At 30.3% G+C, this 8,374-nt stretch overlaps 1 long non-coding RNA gene across 4 annotated transcripts; it reads right to left on the reverse strand.

Moving 5' to 3' along the window:
* Positions 1–238: 238 nt before the first annotated feature.
* LOC124890779 lies at positions 239–7,982 on the reverse strand. Of its 4 annotated transcripts, XR_007049336.1 has the most exons (9): positions 7,443–7,982; positions 7,242–7,365; positions 7,002–7,094; positions 6,809–6,900; positions 6,087–6,162; positions 5,351–5,432; positions 1,836–1,897; positions 1,556–1,748; positions 239–1,457 (listed from the first exon to the last, which is right to left on the reverse strand). It is a non-coding gene; the product is annotated as an uncharacterized LOC124890779 (long non-coding RNA). The 4 variants fall into 4 exon arrangements; XR_007049334.1 differs by having other exon boundaries at positions 242–1,748; positions 1,836–2,361; XR_007049333.1 differs by having other exon boundaries at positions 295–1,748.
* Between the last annotated feature and the right edge of the window lie 392 nt (positions 7,983–8,374).

Raw genomic sequence — 8,374 nt, forward strand, 5'->3', positions numbered from 1 at the left:
GTAGCTACAATAGGTCTAACATTATTCTAGGAGACATAGTATTCCTTTCAAACTGAACTTTTGAATTGGATAGGTGAGGTATATTACACTATATTCGGTAGACCCTCGGTTGAAGACAAATAATAGAGTAACAAACATATAAGCAATTAGCAATGCTTGCTTGTTGATATATAGCCGAAATATGTGATAAACCGTAAGACTCAGAGCAAATCTGCAATTTTACTTTAACCCTGCAAGACGAAGTCATTATAACGTTTAATAAGATAAATCATCGTGAGAAGAATATTCACAAGGGCTAGAGCTGACCATGGTAGACCGTGAAAGTATTCCATTAACACCCAAAATTGATACACCTAAAGAGCACCTAGGTACCACATCATATTCATCCTCCTCGACAAATCAAGAAGAGAATGTTATAGTTGGTTTAGGAGTTTCAAATCAATGTCTTTGTATGACTCGCCTGGATGATGATAAGGCTGGAGCTGAGATATTGGTTATGAAGGGATATGGAGTAAAGGAATCATGGACATCTTTATATATCATAAGGGATTTAGAAATAAATTCTTCTTATGGAATTATGACTCAAAAGTTATTGTATACAATCCTAAGAATGATAATAGGAGAGACATTCTCGATGTCGGGATAGGGAGGAAATTTACATATGGCCCCATGGTTACATATGTGGAAAGCTTGATGTCGCCAAAGGAATACTACTGGAGTGAGAAACTGCACAAAATGTTTGGAAAGAGACGTTATAATTTTATTTAAATGACATAATTGATGATTAGCATAAATGGCTTTTGGAGTAATGGATTTAAGTTCTTTAGCAGCATTTTTGGTGTTTCTTGAGTCAATATATAGGTTTAACTTAAGAGTAGAAAAATAAAAAATAAATAAAAGATCCTCTATGGGGAACTCTTTTCCTTCAAAGCTCTCCAAATTGTTTGTGATTCTCACTCCGGTAGTATTTCTTTGGTGAGATCAAGCTTTACACATAGGTAGTGATGACGCCAAAATTAAGTTCGCTCTCTTTGTCGATGAGAATGTCTCTCCTATTATCATTCTTGGGATAGTATGCAACAATTTTTCCTCGTAAAAGAACCTATATTTCTGTCATGAAAAAGGGCACTACAGAGTAGTAAGAAGGATTTATTCTTAAATTTCTGATGAAAAGTAAGGATGTTCATGATTTCTTCACTCCGTATTCCTTCATGACCAATATCTCAACACCACTCTTATTATCATCTTTTAATCGAGTCATACAAAGACATTCATTTAAAACTCCTAAACCAATGATAACATTCTCTTCTTGATTAGGTTTAGGCTTAGGGACCGGAAACATATGAAACTTTTCAGCGATGGGATCAAAATAAATTACTTGGTTAAAAGAATCAAAGCGCTCCCACATACCCTCCCCAAATCTCTTGGTCTTATCATTGTTACATATTTTGTCGTCCCTGAAATGTAAAAACAGTACTCATTGAGAGGATATCCCAAGGGAATTCGAGTGGTCTCCATTCTTCGTCTTTAAGACTAGCAACTATAACAAACTCACCACCAAAATCTGCGGTCTGATGTTGCATAATCAGCATTGCCTTGTAAACATTCTCGGAAGAGACGAAACAAAGTCCCCCACGTACATAATAATCATCATCAATCTTCCTACTGTAATTGTTACAGCTCAGGTATGACCATTATTTATCAAGATCTATATGTAATATGGTTGCAGCAACATAGAAGCTTCCTTCCTATATTTATTAAAGTAGAATAGTTAAAAAATATTCACATATTATCCTATAATTTAATATTGAGATAAATGAAATAGTGTTACTCACGTCCATGCACTCAATTAACTGCTTGATAGTTTTAACTTCAACTGCTTCAAAAGCCAACTCATCTGAAATAGAATAACTATGTTGAGAGGACAGTTGACTAATCCTCTCAGATTTATCTCCACATACATTTTCATTCTATAATGTATAAAAATTTGTTAAAATATCTATCATATAACAAATTCTCCAAGTTACTAAAAAAATATAAATAGAGGATGTAGGAGTATATATAAACCTGGAAATAAAATCAGCAACTTCAGGCAGTTTAGGATTAATCCATAGTTTTGAAACTGTCAAAAAATTACGTACAGAGAATTTTCCTACATTTATGTATATATATGTAATCAAATGCAAATAGATATACACTTACAATAAAATTTTCAAATGTACATCGTTAGTTGAAAATCTTTAAACTTGTGAGGTTGTATGACTTGCATAACCACAATGACATGTTTATCAATGATTCATCCAAGTGTGGACGAATTTGTTCAACAAATTCCGCTCAAAAGTAGCTCCAATCATGTTATTCCTTCATAAAAAAAATGCACAATTTAATCGTATAAAAAATGGGATAACTTGAAATATATCAATGATTATAATTATATATGCAGTCTCACTCATAATCCTGGAGTTCCACATTCATAAAAGCACTGGACGTATCACCTTGTTTGTATTTTTTAACAGGTTAATAAGCAATCGTCTCTCCTACGATGTCTATCAAAATTGAAAAAAGTACTTCTACTTAGTATGACATAAAATTGTTTGTATTTTTTAATAGGTTAATAAGCAATCGTCTCTCCTACGATGTCTATCAAAATTGAAAAAAGTACTTCTACTTAGTATGACATATAATTGGTGAAACATTCATATTGAAAAGTTTGTGTAAAGAATAATTATCGAAAAATTTAGTCTTATAAAAATCGCCTTAGTTTATCAAATGCTCAAATAGGCGAAATTTAAATAAAGTCTGATCAGAGCATGGATCAACATTTTCTGTATGCTTGTTCTATGAGTGAACATCAGTTTCATTTTGTGATCGTTGATACTGACTTTTGACTAGCATATTTGGTACTATAACAAAATTTTTCATAGAATATAACTCCAGCTCTTTTATTTCTGGTCTAAACTTTAAAATAACAGAGGCTCCAACGAATGTCTGAATACGACCAATCTATAAATAAATAATTCATAATAATGTTATATGCTTTCCAAAAGGAAAAAAAGGAAACATTATAGAAAAATAAAACCTGACACAAACACACTATACGAACCTTCAAATTTCATTGCATCTTAGTAGTCAATATCTCACATATAGAGTCAATTTTAGCAGATATTTTTTGATAGATATTGGATAGTGTATTTTTTCTGCGATGATGAACTTGAAATACATTGATATGATATGTATTTTTAGTAATATTGTAGTTTTTGAATTACAGAGAGCTAATAATAAATTGTTGGGACAATATTATACTAAGTTCAAATTCAAATTAAGTCATGATAAGCACTAAAAGTTGAGATAAAATTAAAACTCTGAAATTATATAATCATTAAAAATTTAAGATTGTTCTCTAGTTAAGATATCTTTTTAGTTGTTGAAAATTAGGATAGTTTGGGTAAAAAGTGAGAGGAAATGTTCTTTTTGATGATCAAAATGTTGGTGGCAGGATAATGTAAAAAAATGAGTACCACAACTAAAGGAAAGTGCCTTTTTTTTTAGAGGATTAAACTTAAAATAGAACTCTTTTTTTTTACATTATCCTGCCACCAAATATTTTGATCACCAAAAAAGAGATATTCCCTCTCATTTTTTTCCTAAATTATCCTGATTTTCAAATAACAATTTTAAATTTTTATTGATGATTATAACTACATCTCTTTACCTAAATAATCCTAATTTTCAGCAATTAAAAAAATACTTTAATCAGATAACAATTTTAAATTTTTATTAATGATTATAACTACATCTATAATTTCAGAGTTTTAATTTTATCTCAATTCTTAGTGTTTATCATACCTTAATTTGAATTTGAACTTAATATAGTCTTGTACCAACACTTTTATTCAAAAACTACAACATTATTATAAATACATATTATATCAATGTATTTCAAGTTCATCATGAGGAGAAAACACACCATCCAAGACCTATCAAAAAAATATTTGCTAAAATCAACTCTATATGTGATTTGTATAATGCATTTGTGGCAAGTTTCAAAACATGAAAATCCCAACAAGATAGTATCATTAGAAACAAGGTATACCTACTTCATTATCTATTTTTTGTAATATTTTTTTTTTCCTTTTGGAAAGCATATGACATTATTATGGATTGTTTGTTTATAGGGTGATCATATTCAGGCATTCATTGAAACCTCTGTTATCCCTAAGTTCAGACCAGAAATAAAAAAATTGTACAAAATAAGTCAAAAGTAAAGACCAACAATCACAAAATGAAACTGATGTTCACTCATAGAACAAGCATACAGAAAACTGTCGATCCATGCTTTGATTAGATTTTATTTAAATTTCACTTATTTGAGTATTTGATAAAGCAAGTCGATATTAATGAGACTAAGCCTTTCGATAATTATTTTTTACACAAATTTTTAGTATGAATGTTTCACCAATTATATGTCATACTATGTAGAAGCACTTTTTTCAATTTTGATAGACATCATAGGAGAGATCGTTGCTTATGGACCTTTACAAGAATACAAACAAGGTGATAAGTTCAATGCTTTTATGAATGTGGAACTCAAGGATTATAAGTAAGAATGCATATATAATTATAACCATTGATACATCTTAAGTTGTTCCATTTTTTATATGATTAGATTGTGCATTTTTACAAAGGAATAACATAATTGAAGCTACTATCTAGGCGGAATTTGTTTAACAAATTCGTCCACACTTGGACGAATCTACTGATAAACCTGTCATTGTGGTTATGCAACTCATACAGGCTCATAAGTTTAAAGATTTTTAACTAACAATGTACATTTAAAAATTTTATTTAAAGTGTATATATATCCGCATTTAATTACATATATACACACAAGTGTAGAAAAATTTTCTGTAAGTAATTTTTGAACTGCTTCAAGATTATGGATTAATCCTGAACTGTCTAAAGTTGTTGATTTTATTTTTTGGTTTATATATACTCCTACGTACTCCATTTATATTTTTTTTAGTAATCTAGAGAAATTTTTATATGATAGACATTTTAACAAAGTTCAATACTTATAGACTAGAAAATGTGTGTGGAGATAAATGCGAGATGATTAGTCAACTGTCCTCTCAACAAAACTATTCTATTTCAGATGAGTTGGTTTTTGGAGCAGTTGAAGTTAAAACAATCAAGTAGTTAATTGAGTGCATGGACGTGAGTAACACTAATTCATTTATTTCAATGTTAAATTATAGTATAACAAGTGAATATTATTTAGCTATGCTATTTTAATAAATATAGGAAGGAACAACCATAGTACATATAGATCTTGATAAAAAAAAGGTCATACCTGAGCTGTAAGAATTGCAATAGGGAGATTGATGAACTTGACAGTAAATTTTATTGCAAAACGTGTGAAAGCCTTGAGAGTTCTGCATTTCACAAGTTTTAAAAAAAATCATGATTAAATTAAATTATAATTACAAAAATAAAAAAAAATTGAAACATGTCTTGCCGATATAAATTATTCTCGAAAGTAACAGATCTTGTAGAGACTGACTTTATTACTTTATTGTTTTGGAACCAATATGAGATAAAACTCATAAGGAAGACTTTCATTGAATTAGTGAAAGGATTACTTGAGGTAAAATAATAAAATTATATTTGAATCTGTTTGTTTTACCTCTTCTAATACCACTATTTATTTTAGAATGTTGGTGTATCTTCATATCCATTAGAGATGGATAACACTTTGGATAGAGAGATCATGTTTAGAGTGGCCGTCAAGAAAAATAATATAGAGCAACATGATGAAGTTTTACTCTGCTCTTAAATTTAGTGATGATAAGGATCTTATCAAGCAATATCGTCCCTATCCGAGTGAAGAAACATGCATTATATGTTCACATTACTTTCAGAAAAATTGAATTTGTTGGTTTATGTTAAAATAAATTAACTTAGAATATAGAATGTTGGTGATGTTATTATTTTTCTTTCACAGTATCCAGAGTTCAGTCATGAACAACTCACTCGTCACAAACTTATATATAGATATATTGATCATTTGTTAAAGTTCATAAAGATACCTGATTTTGACAATTTTTTTTCTTGAAATTTTAGAATTTTATAGCTGAAAATGAAGTAAACTCTGCTTCAAATACCCTGCAAAGAGAAGCAGACTTGAGAGTGTTGTCTGTGGTAGACGTTGATGAAGAACCTAGTGCACATTTCTCCAACGATAAGAGAAAAAGAGACATAAAAAAGAGAAAATAACATGAGTCGCAGATTATTTAGGAGACTTGAATAAGATTCATTCTGTGGAATCAGGAATGTAACCTTTTGTATTTTCAGCATTAATTTTTATTATGGATGAAATATTTTGATAAATTTTCAACATTTTATAAGTAATTTATGATTTTTGATTGTATTTTAATTTGTCAGCTATTGATGGTCTTTTGCTATAATTACCGATTCATATAGTTTTTTGACACTACAATAACAAAATCAACTCTCAGTATTCCAAAGGTGAAATATGACTTGTCGAATTATCTCAATGGTGTCATATAGATAAAAGTAGCTTTCGTCGGGTAAAATCAAAATTTAGGCATCACTCACTACCTTCACTTACACTAAACTGTACGCAGATTTTGTTTGTTTGTTCCCAATGTGAGATTATTTTGCTACTAAGTTACTGCTAGAATGAATGTGCACTATTTATGAACTATGTCACTAAAGGGCAGTCTAGTGCATTAAAGTTTCTGTTAATGATGTAAATCAAAATTAATCATAGGAAGTATAATTTTTTAACCTTCTTTTGGTAGCAGATTCAGCACCAGCATCCGACCCACCTAGATGAATTCCGCTCATTACACCCTTGAGGAAATCAAGCTCATTAAAAATCTGGATACATTGTTTCGAGTAACGTAGAGGGACCAAGTTAGTTGTTAACCAAAGAACTAATACAGTGTGTAATATCATAAACAACAATTAACTAAACTTACAATGGAAAGAATTCATAGTTTTTGATCCTTTTTTGAGGTTGATATCATATGTATGGTCACAAAGATCTTGCAGAAAGAGTTCAAGAGCTTTTGCTGAACATACACCATTGACAAACACGAGTTAGGATAAACAAAATGGAACACACAAAAATAGATACCAAGAAGCAAAGGAATGGCAAATAGCTCTTAAACCAGTTGAACCAAAATGCTAAAATAAATTTATTGAACTAAAGGACTTACAGACTAAAAGAGGAACTGCCATGACAATCTTCCCGAAATGCTCATCAGCTTGAATGGCAATCTTGTTACGGTGATGAAGTTGCAAAGGTGATAAAGCTTGAACAATGGCTCCACGGATACCAAACTGTAGTATAGGAACTTAGCATACGAGGACATGAGGATTGATACGATAAATAAATTATTCATACTGGGAAAACTTACTTTTCAATGACAAGTTTCCCAACAGGGAATTCTTTCTCTCTGGATTTTCCACATATCCATCAGACAAGTTTGACAGGAGAATTTTATTGCATCAACTTTGCGCGAAAGCATTACTTAAACATCCTTTTGGTGTTACATTTTTCACATATGCCTAAAAGTAAAAAATGGAAAAGGAGGAAAGGAACTTCCATAAGAAAATGGAAAATCGCGTGACAGGATTCCACAAATAAGTAAGTATTTATCAATATAAGACCATGACAAGAACCCAACAATGCAAAAGCTTGGGTATGATTCCTTTTTATGCGAGGAAAAATATATGAAGCGGATTAATGAGCTGCGCATTACTCCTTTTTGCTGTTGATTCGAGAGCCGCAAATTTGGACTTGAAATCCAACAACGCCATGGCTTAGAAATACACTTAAATCGTACATAATAGAGATTTTATCGATAAATTTGAGAGGATAATCATAGTGATTTCCACAGGAAGATTTGCCATTCCAAAGAGTAAACTCGATTATCAAATAGTAATAAAAGATATATTATTAAGGAGAAGTTGTGATACAATTGAGCTAAAACAACATCATATTTATATTATCACAAAAACTTGTTCTCCAAGAAACTTTGTTATGTTAATTAATTCTCAAGAGTCGTGACACGGTAAGACACCAGCATATTTAATTATCTATAATATCTTTTTTTTTTTTTGTCTTAAATTAATGTCTATTTATTAGAGAAGGTTGTTTTTTAACTAATAAAAATGTAATTAATTGACAGACTTAATTCCTCAAAATGTCATTGAACTTATGTAAATATCCATTAAAGTAATTTTTGTTTTTTTTAGGACAATATTGTCACTAAACACTTCTTTCCATTATAAGGTAAAACTAAGAAATTGTTAAGGATATGTTTGGAGAACCACAAGAAAAGTGAAA

Source organism: Capsicum annuum, unplaced genomic scaffold (genome assembly GCF_002878395.1).
Source record: "Capsicum annuum cultivar UCD-10X-F1 unplaced genomic scaffold, UCD10Xv1.1 ctg2470, whole genome shotgun sequence".
In the NCBI taxonomy this organism is placed as follows: Eukaryota; Viridiplantae; Streptophyta; class Magnoliopsida; order Solanales; family Solanaceae; genus Capsicum; species Capsicum annuum.